The sequence below is a fragment of the Hippocampus zosterae genome, chromosome 4 (assembly GCF_025434085.1).
Source record: "Hippocampus zosterae strain Florida chromosome 4, ASM2543408v3, whole genome shotgun sequence".
NCBI classification, from domain to species: Eukaryota; Metazoa; Chordata; class Actinopteri; order Syngnathiformes; family Syngnathidae; genus Hippocampus; species Hippocampus zosterae.
In genome coordinates this window covers 15,650,080-15,672,569 of record NC_067454.1, presented here as the reverse complement: position 1 = coordinate 15,672,569, position 22,490 = coordinate 15,650,080, and the positions used below count along the sequence as shown (strand labels likewise).

At 41.2% G+C, this 22,490-nt stretch overlaps 1 protein-coding gene across 3 annotated transcripts in view; it reads right to left on the bottom strand.

Moving 5' to 3' along the window:
* Nucleotides 1–22,490, bottom strand: part of zfhx3b (zinc finger homeobox 3b) — a 266,964-nt gene that overhangs the window by 158,244 nt on the left and 86,230 nt on the right. For all 3 annotated transcript variants that reach the window (XM_052063746.1, XM_052063744.1, XM_052063747.1), the window contains exon 4: nucleotides 3,271–3,638. The gene's annotated coding sequence lies outside the window, so the exon portion shown is untranslated. The remainder of the gene's footprint in view (nucleotides 1–3,270; nucleotides 3,639–22,490) is intronic.

The following is a 22,490-nucleotide window of genomic DNA, read 5'->3' as shown; positions in this document are numbered from 1 at the left end:
TTGTTTTGATGCTCGTACGGGCAAAAAGATATCAACATGAAAAATTGTCTTTGGATTCTGAAAAGGTCACACACACACACACACACACTCCCTGGTCAAATGACAGTGTGATATTCTCCATCACAGCTCAGAGGATAAAACCACAGGCATAAGATCACACAAAACACATGACACTTAAGAATCTGAAGACTATCTTTTTTGTGTTGAAACAACTAGTATGCAAACTCTGTCTAAATATACAGCTGTTTCTGATTTGATTTGAATGAGGTAATCATTTGGAAATGTTATGGAAACATTGGACAGGATTGTAAAGCACACAAAAGTATTTTGATTATTTTTTTGCATTATATCCGTAATAACATTTCATTTCTAAATTGTCAAGTCTCTCTCTAGTTATCCGGAATAAAATGGTGGTACTGTTTCTTTAAATGTCATTGTGACTCGCCACATAAGACAGAGCATGTTACTTTTTATTGATTTTGGATCATTCAATATAATGTAAAGAAGTATACTGTTTGTGTAACTATGAAAGTCAAAATAAACAGGGTCATATAAAGATTAAATAAACGCCTTTCTGAACATAACGTGCTTTGCAGGGATGACGGATGTGGAAGAAAAAGGATTCACAGCATGTTTCTTATTAGCATAGTAGCAAAGTATAGGACTTAAAAACAATTATAGATGTTCTAACTTCCGTGCTCCTCAGCAGCGCGCTTATGTGGGGAAGACGCTATCCCCAAAGTTGTAACGTTATACATATCACGTTATACCTCATTTGTTGTTCATAAAATGTAAGCGTAGCAACCTAATGCTCTCTTGTAGTGCATAGATTACAGTTGACCATTTGTATTAGGACTACTTCATCTTTTTGACTGGCTCCTTATGTCCTAGGACATTTTTTGCTTGACTTGTGTGACAAGTGTGATGCTGAGACAGTAGGAGCTGGTTAACAGTGGAGCGAACAAGATTTTCACTTCTACGTCATATAGCCATTCGAAGGTGTTTGTATGCGCAATGTAATCTTATTGCAAGAGTTGCACTGAGGCGACTGGTCCTTTATGCTAAAAAAGATGCAGTTAAGCCACACTTCCATTCAGCATATGTCTGCCCCATACACACACACGCTCACACGTGCAGTTCTTTGAAGGTTTGGCACGTCGTCTTCGCTGGTCAAAAACGGTTGTTGTTCACTCAAATCATGCTTTTGTGTCCCAATTTTTTCCTCTTAGGTGCTTGTAATGGCGGCACAAATCTAACATCATCCTGTAGCCCCAACCTACACCACACAGAATACCGGTCCTGGGGTGTGCGTCCAGATTTATTTATTTTTAATGGATATATATTGAGCGCAATTTTTATTGATATTGATCAGGCGTCTATTGCGATGTATATTGATATTGTAAAACTGCCAAGCCCGATGATCATGAACTGGGCAATTTTATAGCTACGTCGTATGATATATTTTTTTAAAAGCTATGTCGGATTGTACTTGATATTCTTTTTACTAAAGTCGACAAAATATTTGGTTAATACATGATAATGAGTCTTCTCGTGAAGCTGTCACTTTGCCGTGTATGTGTACATTTTAAGAAGCATGAAAGAAGAATAATAACACGTTCTGTCTGTGCGTGACTTTTCTGTGTGTTTTTCTCAAATGTACAGTAAGTATTCTTAGTATTGTATGCATATACAGTAGATATGCACAAATACATGTGCTTGTGAAGAACGATGGAGGGTTGGGCCACAGGAAACTAGCTTCACCGTGGTCTGTTTAGAATTGTAAATGCATGGCATCGGCCATGATGTCAAATTATATATACTCTTTCACTGACAAAGTCATGCATGTCTTTTCCTCTCAAAAGGGGAGGGGCGCCACAAAGGGAGCAAACCCTCATGCAGGAGAACAGCATGCATCCCTCATGAAAAATAAGCAAGTGTCGAAGCCCTGGGCGCAGAGCGTGGCTCCATCAGCACACAGGCCAGGGAGGGGAGACACAACCCCCCGTCCCCCCATAAACACACACACATGCACGCACACACAACACACTCACACAGGAGCGTCCAAACTCCTGCTGTCTAACCACTGTCCAGTTGTGACACTGCTCACCCCAACTGAGACAAAATAAATACCCAAGACAAGTATGTTAATTAGCTCCACCAAGATTTCAAGCATCTATAATGTCTCACCTCATCAAAATGTCTCATCTATAAACGCACAGCAAAAAACAGAAGCCTCTTTACTCAATACCTCAGCTCATTCCAGTTCGCCAAATTTTGTCCAATGACTTTGAGCGACTCAGAGCACAAAAGAACGAAGCTTTAACTCATATTAAAGAGATAAATCAAGTCATGTCACTGCCAAACAACAATCATAAGTTCATTTTGGAAAGTATTCAATATACAGTACTATAGTTCAGATTACCTACAGTATTTTAGGCACAAAAGTTAACATGTGCTACCAACCTATAAAATTATTTGGAAATAGGATGCTAATAAAAGTCGAATTGTAAAACCGAGTTAAAAGAATTTAGCTGGTCACCCGGAATTAAAATACTCATTTCAGACCTTTGCGCTATATGATTTGGGGATTTCATTCGATTTCTACCATTATGTGTCACATTAATGATGGAAAAGATTTTGAAGTGATTTGTCTTTTTTTTTTTTTTTTATCACAATAACCTGGCATTTAAACAGGGGTGTGTAGACTTTTTACATCCACTAAAGGTAAAAAAGACACTGTGCAATGCCACTGTTAAGCACATTCGCATTGAGAAACACACTGTTAAATAATTCCACCTGACAGTGGCAGTCAGTGCCAGTCATCACACCCAATGTTTACATTTGTGATGGCAGAATTTTCGATACGTCTTTCGGACTGGATCTCATTAGTTTGTGCAGGTGCTGTGAATCTATGATCTGTATTTCAATGTTCCGACAGCGTGACACTGACAAGATCTGGAAGTGCATCTACTCCCGCGACCAACTTGGCTTTTGATAGGCAGAAACTGCAAGGGTCCAGTACAGACCTCAGAGAGGTGAGCTATTAGGCAAACAATGTGCACATATTGAAAAGTCTGGTAACAAAAGGAACAAACAAGTGAGCGGTACATGAAAGCTGGACATTTATCAGCCAGTTGTGTGTATGTGAACACAGAAGGGGAGCTAGCAATGAGGAAGACAGTAAGCGGGGATAAATGCTTTCAAAGCCCAGCAGACGGCAAAGGGCTCAGACTTTGGACAGCAGGGAAAGCGGATGGGCCATCGCCTTACCTGACGGGGTTTTTGGTCTCGCTTCCTCCCACACCGACTCCTCTCTGGCAGCGCCGTCTTTTCAAGTGACTGTTTGAAGCCAGCAAGCAGAAAGGTCAGGTCCTTCTGGTCACAGTGGGCTCGTCCAAACAACGGTGACCAACGCTGGATGGCCTGCAGCTATTGCCTCTGTCCTCACTTTGTTGATCTTTGTTGTGTTGTCAAAGTAATTCACTCGAATGTAAAGCTATTTATTCGATGCCTGGGCACCTGAAAACATTTTGGCCATGTACTCCTAGAATTGCAGCTATCTCCAGGGTTTTCCAAACCTATACTGGTATTTTATGGAGTCCGGGTCCGAGAAGAGCACATCAGGATGAAGGCATGACCTGCAATGAGAAACAAAATGTTAGTTGAGTACACATTTCAATCCGGGTCTGTAACGCGTGACATTTCTGTAAAAAAAAACTAAAACAAAAACACCCCAAAAACCTCAGAGCTCATCAGCTGTTGCTAAAACTACAAAATGAACATCTATTCATTGGTGAACAACTACGGGAAGACGGATTCTTATGATTATACTTTGTATTTAATTTCTCCCATCATACCACCGCCGAGTTTGAAAAGGAGAAATGACAAATATTTCCGGTGAAACTTAATTTTCTCGTAAGCAGAGCAAGACATATTCCTGTAATAGCATACATAATTGCCTGCTCTGCACAGGATCTGTCGCACATGACAACAAAGTCTCAGAGACAATACGTATTTATTCCGCTGTCAATTCCGGGAGAGGATTTTTTATTTATTTTTATTTTTTTTAAACGGCTTTGAATTCCACATTGGGCCTGCTTTGTGAAGCAGGGTAAATATGCTTGTCATGTGTTCCAATAGTTCCTCAGCCACAGATTTAGTGGGGGAATACAGGGGGGAGAGGCACACACTTTGTGATAAGTGAATCGCTCTTTTGAAGTCACTTCCATTTGGAAACAGTGCGTGATTATTTTTACCTCTGTGGTTGTTACTCAAGTTAAAACCCCCGTTTAATTGTTCCCAAGAGTTCTTATTGCGTCGCTGATAAGGAGCTCAGGGAGCTGCGTTTAAAATTGCCTCAAAAATAACTTGACTTTGTGCTCATCGGCCACAGGTCGGAAAGAGCGACAAAGAAAGACGAGACTCGGATTGAGTTTATGTGATTGCAATGTGCGCTCGGCGTTTCTAAATGCTCTTTGTTTGAAATATCAATGCCAACGACGACCCCGAGCCATCGTAAATAAAGGCGGCGCAGTGCATTAGCTTTTAGTCAATCGAAAAAATAGTTTTATGAGTGTTTCGTCAGCAGTTTAAGTATCAAGAATAATTTGTCGTCTCCCCTCCTTTTGGCCTATGTCGGCTTACAAGGCCGCCACTGCAAAGTTGGTCAATGCGACCTGTGGAAGCATGTTTGTCGGATCAATAGCCCACCCACAGCAGCGCCGCGGGCCATCCCTGACCCGGCCCATTGATTAGGCCTCGCTCAGCTGCCAATGGAAATGTGCTGCATGTGACACCAGGCAAAGGAGCACTGAGGAAGGGGGTGGATGCTGGATTGCCAATGGCAGCCCCACAGCACACCGCAGATAAAAGTCAACTCCACTTAAGCAAATCATTGACAATTAAATAGTTAGGGAGCAGAAAAATTCAGATTCTCTGACAGTGGCAGCTGGATGGCTTTGGGGATTTCCGCGACTATGACCCCCCGTGTCAATGGGATACGAGCGCTACTTCAATTTGAGCAGGTAGCACGACCCCAGCCTCCGATTAGTTCATTTAGACACCTCACTGTCAACATATATGCAAAGTCATCCAGTCAATGCCTAGGTGTAGCTGGAACCCAAAGCCATTTTTGACAAAGAAAATGCAAAGAAAACTATCGGAGATGTATTAATTTCGCCCAAAAAAGTTGTTTATTACAGTTGCAGTTTGCAGAAGTGGAGAGCCGTATTGCATCATACTGAGAACCGATTGTAACGTTTTGCCCCTCAAATGGATCAAAATAAGTCAACAACATACAGGTACATTCACCACCCACACGTTCAGGAGTTTTTTTGTTTTGCTTTGTTTTGTTTTTTTAAAGCACCTTATCCTTCCCAAAGCCAAATCAAAAACAGTAGTGTGCCATCCGGTGGCATCTTAGTGTCAAGGGTGTTAAAGTGAGTTGAGGAGTTTCATTTTGACATACGTAGCACCTTGCCACCAACTTCAGGCATCTGCAGGCAATTGGGAACGTTACGAACGGCGCTGAATGAACTGGTTTGTGCAGTCGTGTAAACACACTTTGTCACGTAGCAAACGAAAGTATGCTCATTTACTGTTGTACTGGCCGTTGATTATCACAGGACATCTATGGCCTAAAAGTGTTTTTTACAAATAATGATCGTAATTATGACTTCACGACTGTATTAGCATAGGATAGCGACAATGGAGGGTTTCGACTGATGTACAAATTTGAGTTACGTCAGCGCTGTAGGAAAGGCTGTATGTCATAAACCGAGGACCACCTGTATTCTAATCTCATTGTACTCTTCTGGTGAAGCTCATGTCGTGCCTGTCATCAATACATCTTTACATCACTCTCTTAGCCCACCGGGGAGGCGAAGCACAGAAAATTACCCAATTCGGAAAACGGTTATTTCGGCGCTCTGTGTGTGCCTTCAAATCTAAACATATCGGCTTCATGTTGAACAGGCTCAGTACAAAAGGAACTCAAACCTCTTCAACTCATGATGTATTCTTTTTTGAGACTTGTTTTGTTTGGCTCCAAAAAAAAAAGCAAGTTGCTAAGTGCTGTTACTGCTTGCTAATTTATGTAAATGACGTCATATATGGCTTTTTATATGAGAGGGTGAACACAGGTAATTGCTGCACCATGCACATGCCGTCCCATTGAAATTGTCACACTCCTTTTGATCCATCTTGCTCACAGCCATTAGCGCTCCATATTAGAGTAGTTTATATGTCATTTTATTGCTCCTTTCACTTGTGAATGTAATTCTGTGGCCACTACCTCTTTGTGCATTCACCTCCTATCTACGGCTCCATATCTCTTGCGGTAATTGCTGAGTGACAGAAAGGCAATAGTGACCACTTCATTATAAAGACAACCATCGCTATCTGGATGCCGGCCTATTGGCTTTAGGTCACGGTGGCCACACTGACTTTATCTGCCCGGGTTGTCGGAGGTTAGACCTCCAGAATCTATAAGGAACTTTACTGGATGTGCCGTGGCTGCTGTACAGGAGGGTCTCCTGACCTTGGTGGGCTGCTTCTATCCACTATTGATTGCACTTTGTCTCCTTCAGTGGAGGGTGGAGTCACATCTCAACATTAGCCCCACAACTTCGGTGTTTTAACAACAAATACTATGAGACCAATGACAAAGACATCTGTAACTGCTTCAGACAACAAAGTGTATGCAGGAAAGTGGTTAAGAGTGCACAATTGTCTGTATTATTTTGTCATTTTTTTGGGTTAACTTTTCTTTTGATGGCGGCGCGGACAAGCGCAGCGGCTCCTCTTGTTTTGTGTTGAGAGGGAAGAAATTTCATCTGTGCTGTATGTTTCACATACAGGACATTTGACAATTTGACAAAGTTTAATCCAATCGTGTGAAGTTATTTGATGCACCAGGGATTTTATCTTTCGAGTATTAAATTGGTCGGTCTGGCAAATGTTCCTTGGGTCAGAACCATGAGTTAGTCAGGCATTTTGACAAATTAAATTATAAATGAAGTCATAATTCTACCGTAACTGGCAGAAATGAATAAAACCAGAGTTTGAACTTTGTTTTACTTGGCTTCTAAAAGAGAATAACATTTGCATGAATGAGATTTACATGAGAAGTTTTGCCCTCTATGGAGAACAATCAATTTTAATGTTGTTTATTAAGGAGTTTTAAATGCATTTTTTTGTTTATTTGGGGTTTTCTTTGGCGGGTATTAAAACTCCCTCAGGTTTGGCTAAAGTGTACATGCCAGAAGGAGCGGCAACGTTTCCAATGAACTGACGCATATTATGTAATTATGTCACCGCTGTATACATCTGTAAAAGCATTCCCAATCTTTATAGAATTCTTTCAAATCCATGAACATGCCGTTGAAAGGATACAACTAATTTGTCTTTGCAAAAACTAGATGGCGCGTTCTTGCACTTTAATTTGCAAAAAAGGCTTTTATGGGATTGTGATTTTTCCTAATACACGGTGCCATTGTGCCAAGTGCTTGAAAATACGGTAACATACAGCATACAGAACTTGAACTTCCTCATCAGCAGAGCATCGTGCTTAACTTTTTGTCCAACACCCCAAATTCTCATGAGAGAACTAAGACGCGGATGTTGCTCAATCGCTTGCATTACTCGCTCAAGAACGTCACCAGCTCTCCCATGAAAAACTAAGGAGTCAAGTTGCTCATGTTTACCATCGTTAGCGTCGTCATATGGATGGAGGTGTGTGTAATTGTTTGTGCGACACTAAATGCGTATCCGGCTTGCGTTCATCGCAGCTTGTGTCTGTGCGCAACCATTTATGTACACACTAAAGCATTTGTGATGCTCGTTAGATCTTGTCTCTCTGCAGCTGCGTGGCAGCGTTCATATTAAATCACAACAATGGCAGATGAGCTCTAGCACTAGACAGACAAGCATCTATTTGAAACTGCACTTTATTACACTTTGTTCCTTTTAATACAAAAAAAAGTATGGGAAAAGATAACCCGGTTTTAAGGATCTCGGATAAACAGCAACGATTGCATCTTTAAATAATAGATGACCCCCGCCTGTTACAGACGTGAATATAACTGAAAATAATTGAAGACAACAATGTCCTATAAGAGCACGACTGCAGCAGTGCTGATTCGGAATGTGTTACAACTTCAAACAGTCAGTCATAAACTATGGATAATCTGTACAAGAAAGGCAGGCGCCCGTTTACAATTTCCTTCTAATGAAGGCTACAGGATGAGTTCGACCTTTCTTCAAGTTGATGTGCGGTTGCTTGATTTACTGCAGATTGGGGGGTTGGCGGGTTTTGGGGAACCGTATCGACGGCAAATTAGGGTTGGGAAACAAAATGAAACAAACAATAACACTAATATAAACTGCAGTCAAAGGGATAAATATTTAACTATCTGTCTACATTTGGCACACTTTAGGTGGAGAACAAATAGATCCTGAACAACAAAATCCGAAACTTGCTACAATAACTCCTTTGACCACATTGTTATTTAGAATTCTGCTTGTACTGTGATTGCAATCCGTCCTCATTATTTTGGTAGAGACGACGCCTCTGTGTTAATTCAGTCTCTAAAGGAATGACACCGATCTAACACAAATCAAAACAAATCATGATGTTACAGCAGCAAAAACATTGAGTTCATTTGGGGAAGTGTTGAGAGGAAGTATTGAGTTGTACAAGTATTATTGGTGAATCTAAAACTGCCATTTAAAAGCACAATACACGAATTTGGTACAGTGTATTTAGGCTGCTGCTAATCTGACAGCTATTCCGGATTATTCATATTTTGTTCCGGAAATCTCTGAACACGACTTTATCATGGATGGAAAATGTGGTATTCTGGATATTTAAAAAAAATAAGTAATTCACAAACACTGCTTCCGCTGGTGGCTTCAATGATGCAAGCGTCACTCACGGAAGCTACATGAATGCTAGCAGTCGAATGTTAGCTGAAAGCCAACGACTTGACGAGACATCAATCGCCGGTAGTTTTTTATGGGTTCATACCAGCGGCAAGAAACAAGTAAAGCCGTACAAAACCAAGCTTGATCGGCAATTCATTTTGTCCATTAATGTGACAAGAATTGTGTGCTAACGGTAACTTTATCATCATTAAATAACAAAGCCATCAACCTGCACTGTGTAACATGCTAGCCTTTCAGTGTCATTACAATAATTGTTGGAATATGCCAAACGCTCATAGCAGAGTGAGGCATAGCTAATGGGGAGGGACATTTTTTTAATCATTTCGTTTGCATTTTGTTCCTTGGAAGTATGAAAGTGAATATGAGTGGTTCGGAAAATGGATCAATGGATGGATGAATTATTGTTGCATTACAATAAATTCCATGTGAAAGAAAAATTATTTTGTTTATAATTTTATATGGCTGCAATCTGATCTTTACATGGTAGATGCAATAAGTAAAATAAATGATGCATATAGATTCATGATTTTGTTGTGTAATTGAACGATTTTCAGATTTTTTTATGATACGTTTTCAAATTATACTGCAGTAACGGAGTTTTGCTGTAATGCCAAAAGTTAAGAATATTTAAATTCAGACAAACCGTTATGAATGTGAATTTCAAAAGGTTGGCAGCTCTGATGCCGGATTAATTACACTTAGTAAAACAAGTGCGCTCCTATACATTTTTCATGTATTTTTTTTTTTATTGTAGGTTTTTTTTTCCCAGTGTAGTGCTACTTTTCTTCATGAAAAACTTGGTGTTTATTTTTTTTTTTTGGGGGGGGGGGGGTTGGGGGTGCTGGACTGGATTAAGAACATTTCCATTCATTTCAATTCGGGGAGTGGATTTGAGATTGGAATCATTTGTTAAAACTGTATACACAGGGCAAATTACACTTGTGAGTCAAGGCACCACTGTAAAGTGATACTCTTAATACTAATTGTGCGGTTTGAGAGTTGATTTTGCCCTTTTGCCTTCTAGTATCACGACTGCGTAGAAGCTCCTTCCATATTCTGTGTGTGCAGCCGGGTAGCATTGTGAGGAGCAGGAGGTGGGATAAAGCAGTATTTGATGATTAATCACTGGACATAATAAAGCTTCTCACCATGAGTCCAGAGTCCAGCTGATTCCAAGATACGATCGGAGGCGATTAGAAAGAGGAAAAAAAAAACCATTTCTTACAGTGCATCGGTAGCAGACTCTAATGATGTGTTCTGATTGGACCGTGTGGCGAAGATAATAAAGGACCTTGTTCAGAATGGAATTGGAGATTATTTCTTTGCTTAACTTTTATGAAACAGGGCAATGAGCCTGGATGCTGCCGATTTGAGGATTAAGATAAGATGACCTTTCACATTATGTCGGCATGTATAAAAGATGAAGTTTACAGTCTCTCGTCACATTAGACCTTATCAATGGCGAGAGCCTCTGTGACATCCCTTTGAACATCACAATGTTTTTCAGTGCTGCAATACAACAGGCCTTTACCCCCCAGTGTGGGATTATTGTTCCAAAGTGTGTATGTGTGTGTAGTACAGCAGTAGTGGGGAGAGGCGCGCTTGCTTTGTTTGGACGTTGCCGTATTGCTTCTCCAGTTCATTCAAAAGAAAAAAAACTAACCTATTGAATGAAATGTTTATTTTCATGATCATGTGAGTCATATCACAATGAGAATGTAGATCAAGATGGGAGAGTGTTTTAAACAGCAGAATTTGTAGCATGCAAAGCCCCCCCGCCCACCCAAAAATGGAACATATGGCTTCGTATTGAACAGCAGCAGAGCAGGTTGGTCTACTCTGCATACTAGATAATAGAACATTTTCCCTAGAAGATGGTCGTCATAGGTTTAAAAAAAAAACACAAACAACCCCCCAAGGAAATAAATCAATATTAACAGTTGTCTTAAAAAAGAGTAAGTAAAAATAACCGTCAAATAGAAGGCCAAGTATCAGCTGTTTCAAATGCAAACCAGCATGTTTGTTGGATCAAGTTTAAGATGTGCTGTTCAAGCTGAAGGAGTAGCTGTCACTTACAGATCCTGTCACTCGTTTCAGCGTCACAGCCAGTGAAACGATATTTGAAACCAGTCAAGCGATCTCACCTCAGTGGCACATCAGTTTTGTTTGGAGCAAGAACAAAACTCAATTGCGGGTGCTCGGAAAGAGGCGCGCTCGCATTAGAACCGGCAGCTCTCTCCGCCGGCTGTGGGCTGAAAGCTAGTCAGTGTTTTACAGGCATCAGACAACTGGCCACCATCACTCCACTCCTTTGATATGGGAGTTATTGTTTAGCCCTATAACTTACGCCGCGGCTTTGCAAGGAGTTATTTGTATAACCTCTATTATTTTCTGTCATAAATATTCAAATCCAAATCAAAAAACCTCAAGCTTAGTGAGGAGAATAGCCAAAAACAACATGCCCCCACCATCCCAGCTCTCAGTCTTCTATAGAAAATCATTAAGAAGATGAATAAAGAAATCAGACGGAATGCTGAGACGAGCGCATACAAGGCCTGGTAAAAAGCACTCATGTGAAAGAGTCGGGATAGATTTTTTTTTTTGGGGGGGGGGCAAGGATCCTCAGTTCTTTTGTTCTTTATTTGTCGGAGCGTTTCGTCACGTTTTGCATTTCCTTCTTTTAGACAGTGAATTAATATTTGTGCTCGGAATATTAATCCTGATTCTGCTGTGGATTAGTTTTCTATTGTCCCCTCGGCGCTGAGCCATAAATAAAGGCGCTGACATGGAGAGGAAATCTATACCTCGCTGGCCTGCAAACAAAGACCTCTGCACCCCGAGATAACACATGTCCCTGCAACACGGACCCCCCTCTGTCGCCCACATGCCGGATCCCCCTCTCCCCTCACCCCGACTTCCCCCTTCCACTCATCATCCTCTCTCGCTCTCCTTCAGACAAACTTTGCCATGGTAGATTTGCAAGGCAATTGTGCCCTTAAAGCGTGGCTCTTCCTCAGCGTATACCGTGCGTTTTCCAGAGTTTATCAAAGAATACAATGGGGTTATGCTTTCGCCATTATTCTCCAGGCAAGAACGGTAATTCAACTGTGCAGCGCTAGTACTGAGGCAGCCATGATGTCTCATTCCGGAACACAGAGAGTGAGAGAGAAACGCAATGCATTACTTTGTTGACCTTTCCTGTTCCCATAGTTTACAGACAGCTGTGAAGCTCATTCCTCTGGGCTCTTTGTACATCAGAGGCTGGGAGTGATGGAGGCACGCCAGACTTAAATGAAGGGCTTTTTTTTTTCAAGCTCGCCTCCATCGTGGCTGACAAACACAACCTAACAAACGTGCATGGGCTTTATCTCCACCGCCAAAGCCAGTGCGGGCGCGCGGGAAGAAATACACAGCAAACAGATACCATGACATCCTTTCATGTAAGTATATATTTTAACAGACAATCTGTTCAACAAAAGAAGAAGGAATCTAAATACGTCCACATATCAGCACAGCCACCCACATGCGCAGTAAGAAGTTGCGTTTGTTCATCCGGGACATCTGAAACTAAAACGCATGTGACTCTCCTCAGTGGAAGTGACCCTCAAAGCTATGAAACAGATGCTGAGAAACAGTTGGTACATGGTCCAATGACATTTGGCTACAATGTCAAGCAGTCAGTATACAGCTTGTAAAACAAAATTTACTGCCCCCCTCAAAATAACAACATAAAGCTATTAATGTCTAAACCACGGCCCGAAAAAAAAAAGGGAAGCTATCCGAATTGGGCCCTTTTAGCCATTTTCCCTCTTCAATGTGATGTGATTCATTAGCGTTGCAATATGTCAGGTGTGATTGGGAAGGAGGTGTGTTATATTCAATGTTACCACCATCACACGGGTCACCCCCCCCAAAATAATATATATATACTGTATATATATACTGTATATCTATAAAATTGTTCTACATAAAGATGGCCGAGTCTTGAAGAAGATCGATTGTGGGTGTACTCACTTTTGTGAAGGCAAATAAGAACATAGACCACTGTGCTTCACAGATTGGGTTCACTCACACTATGTTCCTGAGGTTCCCTGACAGAACTGAGCGGATAGGGTGGAGAAAGAAGGTACGTTGGACTGAAGAAGACAATGACAGGAGAAAGGAGCCCCAAAAAATATTGTTCATGGAGGCAAAAAGCATAATTGTTAACAGAAGGGCTACACAGCGAGGACACGCCAAGTGTGTGTTTATTCTGAAAGTTGTCAGTGAGCCATTTAGCATCTTGCTGGTTCATGGTGCTAAGATGCAACAAACTGAAGGGTGGCATAAATATTGATGGGGGGTCAGGGGGCGGGACCATTCCAGTAATGCCATCATGACACTTTCATTTCATTGTCAAATTGCTTTGACAATGAAACAAGTGTCAGGTACTTCTCCAATTTGAAGAGACCACCATATTGAACTTGATCCAACATACACGTTGTCTTCAACAGTGGCTACCTTAATTTTTATGCGCCAGTTACTTGTATTTACCATTTTAAAGATGATCTAGTAACTCCTTAATCTTGTCCCTTGTGCCATCCCTCTCGAATGTTTAATGAAATTAAAATATGTGGCCCTTGTGTATTTCTGATTAACCACGGCTAATTAATTTAGTCTAACTCAATCTCAGAACAAGAAGGCATGCTTTGAACAAGATTTGAGTAAAAATCATTTGTATGTGCAGTTTCTGGAAATGGTGACAATGGTGGCTTTAAAGGAAATGATTCTTTGTCCCACTGTTCCTTTGCTACCAATACACACAAAATGTAGTACAGCAATGCCATTTTAAATACCCTCTCAATATAAATCAGAGATTTCTTACCAACTACATTCAATATACTTGAAGATAATGGATACATGTCAAGACTGATAACTTTGGAGATATATCGTTAAAGTGTTTGTCACTGTGGTTTTTGGGGGGGGTGGCTAAACAGGTGCCTATTGACACCCTTTGGGTGGATTTGGAAATTCACTCTGACACCCTTATATTACTCTGAGTGTACCTATGTCCGGGGGCTGGAGGAAAGTGCCCCCCTCCCTCCCATTAATTTCTGATTGCAGCCTATGTTCTCAACCAATCAGAAGCCTGTGCTTTAACCGTTTTAATCAGATTTACTTTGCTCCTGTATAGATGTGTTATTATGTTAGTTTTCAAACTTCTTTTTGATAAACTCCTCATTCAAAGGATTGCATTTTCAAGTCAACAACCAATAAGTATGTTTTCTACAAATTCCATATTCCCTTCAGTATAGGTTGGAGAATGCAAAGCCCGATGAGTAACAACAGTACAGCGCAAGAAACAGTTGATGCTAACCATGCTACAAACAAGAACTGGCAGCCACGCCGATGCCATCGCATGCTTAATCAATCTAGTTGTGTCTGCGCGTCTGGGTGGGGAGTCGCTCACAGATTGGAAGGGGTTAATGGGAAATCAATAAGGGGATGTGCTTATGAGCAGGACATGGGGAAGGAGGGACACTGGGGTCTGAGTGAGAGGAGACAGAGGGGAGGGGGAGATAGTACCATTGTTTCCTGTGATAGCGGCACACTTCCCAGATGTTATCTGTCACTCAGAGGACAACACTGGTGACCAGATGTTTGGGCTCCGAGTGGTTGACTGGCTGTACATCTTTTTAGTGGATCAATACAGGTCAAGTGCAAGGCAATATTTACCACAAGTCTGCAAACAGAAGACACTGATGCATGTGAAAGACTAAAATGAACTTGGGGCCATATGCATCTGTGCATTATTTGAAGGGCTCCTTTCCAAAATTGTAGAAATCAACTTCCAAAATGGATCTCATGTACAGTATGTGTATATATTAGCAATGTCTCTGTCACATTTTTGGCATGCGAGTCCGAGTCCAAGTCTCTTGATTTTTGCCAATCCAAAACCTCTGCAAAGCAACGAAGAAGGCTAAGCCAGTCCTTGTAGGCTTGCTATAACAAAATATAATGCTATAACAATTCTCAACAGGGGCTGTCACAAATGACAATTTTGCTAGTTGAGTAGTCACCAAGAGTAGAGGCACCTAGTTGACCACTCGTTGGTACACTGTATTTAAATCGCAGCCCCAGCAAGAAGCCGCTCTTACATAATCATCATTGGTTTACACCATTACATCATTACATATGTCAAACACATTACATTACATTACATCATGAATCCTTGAAGGTGAGAGCAAACTAAAATTAAAGACAATAATGATAATAGCACATGTTCCACTTTTATTAAAGCCTTTGCTGTATTGGCTTGATTGTTTTCTCGTTGATATGTATCATAATATGTCCTCAGTGTTTCCTTTTTGTGCATCCATTGCTGGTAACAAAGGCCAATACTGATTTGAAAGGAAAGGTAAAAATAAATAAATTAATAAAGTACACAAGAAGCAGGCCAAGCAGTCCTCCAAAGGCCCCAGGGGCCATATGGGGAGGTGGGTTGGTGCTTGGAAAGGGGGAACCCGGATCACGTCCCAGTGCAGTGAGGCTCTTTGTAGTTTGAGCAAGCTGAACTTGCCAGAGGCTCTCTGCTCTAACCCGTACCACTCACACTGTTTGGGGAAATTATACCACCGAGTAATAATTAATCAAGTAAATGTTGAGTTGCTTTGATTTGGATTACATTAACATATGATCAATAATGTATTAATCAAATACAAGTAACCACCTCTGTATAATAGCATACTTAACAGCATACATATACAGTATTTGTCAACTGAGGATGACGTCAACTATGGCCACAGAGTGTTACGTGCATCTTTGCACTTCAAACAACATTATGTCGCGATTGCACTGCACTTTATCAGCATTAAAGTCATATTTGTGCGACGCTGGATTTCATAAGAGAGGAACTCGGTTTTTATGGTTAGCAAGACGGCAACCCGGATCACTTTAGCAGTCGGCAATATATGTGGGTGTCACTAGCTAAGGCTGAATTCACTTTGTATTGTTACAACTCGGTACTCTGGTCTGACCGAACCACTTGGTATGGCTGGGAAGAGGGACACTTAGAGTTGACACAGCTATTTTATTAGTTGTATGCAGAAATATGCAGAAAGCCCCAGCCTAATTAAAAAGCATGAAGACATCATCTGGCGAAACTCACAACTCTGTTTTGAGTTACATATGCGTTTTATTTCATTTGGTGATGTTTTTATGTGCTGAAATGAAAGCTTCTAAATGTTTTATTACAAATGAGTGGCTCACACATTGACATACAGATGGAGTTTGTGAGATGGAAGGTGTCAATCTTTGCTTTTATGTAATCATGATTTGGTTGGAATAAAGTGGGAAACAAATCAGCTTTCTTAAGGTAACGTGTCCTTGTCTGTTTCTGTTGACAGATGAATTCTTGCAGTCCAATTGCATTCGCCACAGAAGATTAAGAGTTAACCGTATTTCACTATAGGGAGAGCCCTGAAGCAAAACAGTACAATTATTCCATAGTGTTATTCCAACATTGTCCGCTTGATTTGATCGCTGCTTCAGCCATTCAAATTGCTCACGCGAGAAGGTAAAAATACGAAGTATGACCAATTCAAAGTGTGACTGCATCCGATAGAAAAAAAATAAAAACAGCGCTAATGAAGAGTGGGGAACGTAATGCGTGCAATTTATGCAAAGCTACTCCAAAAGTAGCCAAGTGGATTGAAGCAAATTGTTCGTTACCGCTATCATTTGCAGAGCAGTCGAATCAGCACTGCTTTTGTATTTTTATATTTCCACTGAAATGCATCTTCTGTTTCCCCAAGATAAAGTTGTGCTGTTTAAATAAAAGCATCCGTTCGCGCCTTACACTTTGCTCATCGGGGGAACTTTATGCCCAGGGATTTTCTAAACACAAATCATCAAAGTGGAACAGCACTTTATATATATATTTTTTTGCATTCCTAATCCTTTTTGCTGCAGATGAGAGATTTGCTGTTCAGACTCATTAAGATTAAAGCGTTTTGACAGAGTTATTTAAGAATGCAAAGTTCCATGTGAAACCGTTCAGAGTTCAGAACAGAGGAAAATCCTATCAACATGCTTGGTGCACTGGGGGCAGATCTTAGCCTATATTGCTATATTTGGTGTCAGTGATTGAATATACATATACATACATATATACATACATACATACATATATATATATATATATACATATATACATATACATACATATATATATACATACATACATACATATATATATATATATATATATACATATATATATATATATATATATATATATATATATATATATATATATATATATATATATATAAAGAGAGAGAGAGAGAGAGAGAGAGAGAGAGAGAGAGAGAGAGATTTTTTTCCCACAATCCATGGCTCCTATCAGTTTGTCTGTCTCACTATCAGGAGTGTAGGATTGTGAATTTTCCCTTTGCCTTCGCTATGTGAAAACAGATTTATTTTTATGTTAAATTAGATACAGTTCAGCATATAATGTTTACCTGCATGGTTTCCAGCAAGGTATTTCACTTTCTCATGTCACTCCGCCAACACATCATGGTTGAATGCATGCACATAAATATTTGGTTTGCCCAGGAAGTTTTTGTGTATCTTGTACCAAAAAGAAAAAATCAATCATCCAAAGATGCGTGTGTTGTCCATCTGCTTGAAAATGATTAACCTTATTTTTTTTCAGCCAATGGCTAAACTCCACAGTTCCAGTCTCAGCACCTCTCTGAAACTTTCCAACTCCAAGTGTCACAATCTGGTTCCATTTTACAGCTGGCCTTGGGATTGTAACAGAGCTCCTTTCTCTCCCCTCTGAACCGCATATTTAATCCCTACGCTTATGTCAAACTTAATTACAGGACCTTGTACGAAAAAATAACAAGTGAGCTTTGTAGGAGTGGGCGAAAGGAAAGGAAAGTATTAAGAGAGTGAGAGAAAACGAGACCTAAAGAGAATGAATGCTAAGAAGTGTGTGTGGGGGCTGGGGGGGGGGGGGGGGGGTAAAGGAACAACAGAGACATTTAATCTGTTGACTCAGTATGTCTAATAGCCCAATGCGAAACTTTGATGTTGTTTTTTCATTTTTCCTCCGTGAAAATGACACTATATATGTGTAAAAATTACCAAGGATTTGCTGAATCCATATTAATGGCCTTGAACATGTACTTGGGCTGACATACAGCGCAGAGATGTCAGAGATGTCATCTGTGCAACAAGAAGCCACCAAAAATCTCAGGAGGTGTCTTAAGAGGCCCATAGCGCCATCTTTTTCACTTACAAATCCCCCTGAAACCGCACAAGCCCAAAATAAATAGTCATTAAACCCTATTTGTGCCCGTAAAACTATTTACTTTGTGGAAGTGGAAGAGTCAGGAAGCGAGATGTTTAGTCTGTCAGTTTAAAACTATTATCGCAAACTCTGAAAACAGTCAACAAGCTAAGTCTGTTGTGCACCGACAAGGGAAGACAGCACTGTGAAGAACAAACCTTTGAAAAGTCAAAACCATTTTGTTTGTGTGTGTGTGTGTGTGTGTGGGGGGGGGGGGGGTATCATCAACACTTGACTGCAGTGCGGAAAAGCAGAGTTTGAAAAGATCTTATTCATACATTCTTCTTAAGACAAAACCACGTAAATGCTGTCGACATGGAGTCTTTTGAAAAGGGAGATGGTGGGGAGGGAGAGCAAGAGGAGCAGACAAAACACATCCCAAGACCACCGTGGCCATATTTCCTTGCACTCGCCAAAACATTTTCCCTTCCATGTTCTTCCGCCCACATTGAACACTCTTACCCTCTTCTCCTTTTGGCCAGCCTGGAGGCTAAATCCTTCCCATACTGGCCTTGAGTGGCTAAGCAGTGGACCACAGGAGGTTCCCATGCCACTGGTGCTGCAACAGGCGCGCCACCCGGAGGTATTTATAGCAGGCCAGCACCAAAGGGCAGCGAGAGAGGGCACACTTGTTTTCCTTTCCATTCCCTAGGCACTCTCCCTGGCCTCACATGTGGGTGTTAAATATATACACAAATTCTGGGATCCTTGAAAACAGAAGTTAGTTTGGGATGAACAGGGAGCGAAGATGGAGTCTGAACCAGGAAGCATGCAGGCTTGACTTCTTGTGAAAGCAAAGAAGAGGAGGTAAAGGAAGGGCAAAGTCTAGCCAAAAGAGGAGGTGGTGCAGCAACCCGGTTATTGTCCTCGCCAACATCAAATAATATCCGGATCCCAAAACTTGCATGACTCTCTCCATGTGCTTCTGTCTTTACGCTCTGTGATGTAGCGTTCTCTCTCTGCAACTCTTTGCACGAGAATCCCAGAGTGGCTTTATTACTATGATGAAACCAGACCCTATAAATACGGCGCACTGTGATGAATATAACAGCAATTATGGGAGATGCGATAATTAGATCAGGACAGAAAGTAAATCTCATTGAAGTTGGCACTGTTTTGTATTTTTTATTTTTTTTGTATTTGGGAATTCCTTTCAACCTTGGGTCTTAATGTATGAAGAATTACAGCAGCAACGGCGGTGTGGTAATCATGAGGGTCTCCACAGGGGCCTCGCGGGACCCCCTCAGTGATTCTCTCCACTGCTTTCATGCTCGATTCCATCTCGCATATTCTATTTTAACAATGCCTGCCCAACAAACAATTAATAAGGTGACCCTCAAAAATTAACATGCTGCAGGGGTGTGCGCTGCTCCCAAAGAGGCCCACGGACCAGCTTGGTTTATCAACTTTTAACCTCGTCAGCCGCTTGCCAGCTCGCTCAAGTCCTCAGACTTGCAGCTTCACTGTACAGGGGCCTTCCCGCTGCATGATTGCGTCAGAAAGATTCCATAGCCACAAGCCTCTGTTTTTTCATACTTGTGGGAAAATCGCAGTTCATGTTTCCTTGAACGCTTTGCACATTCCTCACCCTGTCTTCACATTGCAGGGCCCCCGAGACTGGGTAGGGCCAAAGGCACTCAGAAGGAGGTGCTTGGAAGATGAGAGGTGGAGCCAAATTGAAAATAAGAGATATTTTTGAAAAGGTTTATTTAGGAGCATGTTGCTATGCGATGTGAACTCGACAAAGGCACTAATTAGGTTTCCCAAAGTTTGCTAAGTTTGACAGAGCTTGGTCAGAATTTTTCCAGCTCATTTGACATCTCCGGACACAGGTGGGAATCATAGATAACAGAACATCTGGAAGCCACAAAAAGAAATCTGTAGGGTGTAATTTGTCATACAACCGATGGAAAAGTCACCACCACATCCGACAGTGAATGACAACTCAAAGACACAGATTTTGTCTTTAAAAGGAGGAGCTATCCTTGAACACCATTCTAGATATTTGAGCAAAGGTTCATCAGGCATATAAAACAGTCTGCTTAGTATTCCAAAAGTAGACTGAATCATTGCTCGTGCAAAAGCCACCTAAAGCAAAGATTCATCTTCATTTACCTGTGGTCACACACACACACACACACACACACACACACACACACACACACGCACACGCACACGCACACACACACACACACACACACACACACACACACACACACACACAGACACACAGACACACACACACATACACAACACACACACACACAAACACACACACACACACAACTCAGATGAACTTGGCCACGTTCAAGTTTGGTCTCCTCCCAAATTCCTGACTTCCAAATTTCAAGACAAAGGTGATTAAGTCTGATTTATTCATGCGTCAGTGTAGGATGAAGGGAGCAGGACAGAGGAGCAAAGCAATTAATTCTGATGCTGAAAACATTATTAATGGTAATGTTTAAAACATCAAAGCACAGACTTGCAGAGACAAGACATCCCGACTCTGACAAGATGGAACAGATGAGCTCACTTGAGTCAGTCAAGGTGAGGCACGGGAGAAAATGTAATTTGTCTCTCCACTGATTTTCATTAAGACTTTTTGGAGAAGCTGTTGTTCAAGCCGAAGGGTGAATTCAAGAATGGCCTCGCTTCACCTTCATTGGTGATGAAAGGGATGTATCATTGATCAATTAAACAAGCAATCAGACGTGAAACCCATCAAATTGGCATTGAGTCCATATCTTCCATTTACTGACTGTTGGAGAATTCTAAGCTTCTGAGGCCCGTTTCTATTCCAGGTGCACAAATGCATGAAGGATGAGTTTAGTGTGGAAGAACGGTACATCACCCGGATTTCAACCCCATCAAAAACCTTTGGTATGAAGTCGGTGATGGTGGAGTGATTCCAGAATCACAACAGTAGCAGATTTTGGCAGAGAAGAAAAACAATACAAAAAGATTGAGCAAACAATAATACATTTGGCTCGACCAATCACAGAGTGGGCCCGGCGATGGATGTGATGGGGATCACCAGCACGCTCAATATACCAGGTTGGAAGAAAGTGTTACAAATGTGATTTTAGCATTTCTAAAAATATAGCATCAAATAAAATCTACTGTAGAATGGCCATGCATGCTTCAGTTGTGCCACTGTTCCCATTGTTAACAAAGCCAGGGATTTCCATTTTAATGACTTTACATCCAAACAAGTGGGAAAAGGCACCAGGCTACACCATTTGGTAGCTGAGCAACAGATGCCAAATATGGACATGCTTACTATTAGCCTCTATTTTTCTTGCGCTTTCCAGCCACGGTGAACACCATGAAAACCAAGTGCAATGGATAATGGGTTGAAGAGGATTGACACCTTCGGACGCATCCCTGAAAGTGCATCAACACTTCGGCCACCTTTACCCAATAACTACGTATTTAGCATTATGAAGATCAAAAGAGAAAAAAATATCATAGTGGGTCGCCAATGCTGCAATAGCTGCAACCAAAACAACCAATAGGAACATTGCAAAACTTCCCACAGATTCCACTCTCCGTCAGAGTTGCAAAGGGGATAGGAGGGTCTTTCATTTCTACTTCCTGCATGAGTCATGGCCAGGTTTCCCAATAGCTTTGTTGACGGTGTAGTTTGATCAAACTGCATTCATTTTTTTTGATTGGCAGATGGATGTCATGTGATAATTCGACGCTATTCCGATGAGAGACGTCAGGCATTCGGCACTAAAGTTGATGCAGAGGACAAAACAACGACTAATGGGGGAAAACGAATGTGTGGACTCTTCAGTTCTTTCGGTAGCTTTGGGCAAAGGTATAACGTTCCTCTCACTTTGGCATATTCATTTACCCCCTACCATCATACCAATTGAACCAGCAAGTCTGGGGGACGCCACATTTTTATTCACAACACATCTCCATCCCCCAGCAACAACCATCCCACTGGAAAAATTATTTCATTACATATATTATGCAGTCAGTGTGAAGGAACTAGTGGACATGCATCTTGCAGGCGCGTGGGTGAACTCAGACGCTCCACAATGTATATACATGTCTGTGGCAAGTGTGTAAAAGCAGAGTTTCTAAGAGTGCATAGAAGGATATATAATGCTTCAGGGGCTAACCGTTAATGGTACTTACTTTACTTTGTTAGCGGGAGTGAAGAGAAAATATTTATTTCCTAATGCTTTGTGTCAATGTT